The sequence below is a fragment of the Medicago sativa genome, chromosome 2 (genome assembly GCF_051527215.1).
Source record: "Medicago sativa cultivar Bolivia chromosome 2, Bolivia_mono, whole genome shotgun sequence".
In the NCBI taxonomy this organism is placed as follows: Eukaryota; Viridiplantae; Streptophyta; class Magnoliopsida; order Fabales; family Fabaceae; genus Medicago; species Medicago sativa.
Genome location: NC_140750.1, coordinates 33,746,483 through 33,748,661, shown reverse-complemented (window position 1 = coordinate 33,748,661; position 2,179 = coordinate 33,746,483). Strand labels below are relative to the sequence as shown.

The following is a 2,179-nucleotide window of genomic DNA, read 5'->3' as shown; positions in this document are numbered from 1 at the left end:
GAGCAAAATATAGCGCAAGAATACGAAGATACGGGGCAAAAATATATTCCCCCAACTCAGAAGCTTGGCACGGCCCGTGCCAACATGTGGCACGGCCGTGCCCGTCCCAGAAACCACTTTTGCTGCTTTTTCTTCAAGGCCAAGTTACCCTGTTGCGGCTTTACCGTTTTATCCTTTTAGTTGCTTAGTTTCTAAGTCAATTGTAAAGCTATAAATAGAGTAGCTCTCCACCATAAACAATCATGCTTTACTTTGTTTATTTCAATTGCTATTTTAATAAAAGTCTTTATTTTCCCTTTTACTTTCCTTGCAATTTATTTTACCGTATATCTCTCTTCTTCCTCCATGTCTACGATGAACATGAGTGAGTAGACTTCTTAGTCTTAGGATTGTTGGGGAGTCTAATGACTCAATCCTAAACAAAACATGTCTAAACCCTAATTTCTATGTAACCCTAATTTCTAATCTAGATTCACCGTCTTAACGTGGATTAACAATTATCAAACTGTGGAAGCGAAAGCGGAGGGTTTGATAATCGTTAATCCATCATCCCAAACATCAATTCATAAAGCGAGAGCGGAGCTTTGATGTTGGAACAAGTGAATCTAGACAATAATTGCAAAACAGTGAAATAGTCTTTGCAATTATTGAGACAAAGAGTAGTTTCAATCCTCTATGCATCTTCTAGTAATCATGTCAGTGAAATAGGCTTGGTTGCTAGAAGTAAACTCTCACCAGACTTTCATCGGAAAGGTGAGGGGCTAAGGGAAACCGGTCTTTAGAAATTAGTGTGTAAATCATGAAATTAGATGTTTAGGTTTTGTCTAGTGAAGGATTAGTTATTAAGATGAACCAATGATCCTAAGGCCCTTTATTATTATTGTTTTTACCTTCAGCAATCAAACTCTCCCTTATCAACTTTCTCTCCTCTAATCATTCATTAAAAAGTTAATTAAGTTGAACAACTCCCTAGCGGAACGATACTCTACTTACTACTATTACTTCGATAGGCCGTGCACTTGCGGTTTGGCTCTATCAAGTTTTTGGCGCCGTTGCCGGGGAGTTAACTAATTTAATTAGCTTTTTCTTAGTGATTAGAATTCTATCTTCTTCTCTTTCTTTTTCTGTTTTTATTTTTATTTTTCTGTTATCACTAACTTCTTGGGTTCTCAAATTCTTATGCGAAAAACCAGAAATCGAGTTGTAATAATCAACGAGATCGAAAGGTATTTGCATAGACGAAGGAGAGACGCACAAAATAACACCGCCATGGACAATCGCACTCTCAAAGAGTACGCAACTCCGTCTACGGCTGAGCCACAAGCTATTATTGTGTACCCAACGGTTGAGGATGACAATTTCGAAATAAAGCCTGCCCTACTTAACTTGGTGCAGCAAAACCAATTCTCGGGATCCCCCACTGAGGATCCCAATCTTCACATGTCTGTTTTCCTACGAATTAGTGGAACCATGAAGGAGAACCAAGAAGCCGTAAGACTTCATCTCTTTCCCTTTTCCTTAAGGGATAGAGCTAGCGCTTGGTTCCATTCCCTCGAAGTCGGTTCCATTACTTCATGGGATCAGATGAGGCAAGCATTCCTTGCCCGTTTCTTTCCACCATCTAAAACCGCTAAACTTAGAGACCAAATCACGCGGTTCAACCAAAAAGATGGGGAATCTCTCTATGAGGCGTGGGAGCGTTTCAAAGAAATGCTAAGACTTTGTCCCCACCATGGCCTAGAGAAGTGGCTTATAGTCCACACTTTTTATAATGGCTTGTCTTATACCACTAAGATGTCTGTTGATGCAGCTGCAGGTGGAGCACTTATGAACAAGAATTACACGGAGGCGTATGCCTTGATCGAAGACATGGCTCAAAATCACTACAAGTGGACCGACGAGAGAGCCATCACTAGTTCTTCACCCTCCAAAAAGGAGGCAGGTATACACGAAGTCTCTAACTATGACCACCTTGCTTCTAAAATTGATACACTAACTGAAAAACTCGAAAAACTCAACGTTAGTGCTATCAATTCTGCTTCTACTCTTTCTTATGAAATATGTGGTATAACTGGTCATGCTGGTGTTGATTGCCAACTAGGTAGTGCTATTAACGGTGTTGAGCAAATGAATTATGCTCAATACAACCAAGGGATGAGACAAAATCAAAATTTTTACA

The 2,179-nt window shown here is 39.8% G+C and overlaps 1 non-coding gene across 1 annotated transcript; it reads right to left on the bottom strand.

The window, feature by feature from the left end:
- Positions 1–1,632: 1,632 nt before the first annotated feature.
- LOC146946404 (small nucleolar RNA R71) lies at positions 1,633–1,739 on the bottom strand. The gene has a single exon (XR_015029415.1). It is a non-coding gene; the product is annotated as a small nucleolar RNA R71 (small nucleolar RNA).
- Between the last annotated feature and the right edge of the window lie 440 nt (positions 1,740–2,179).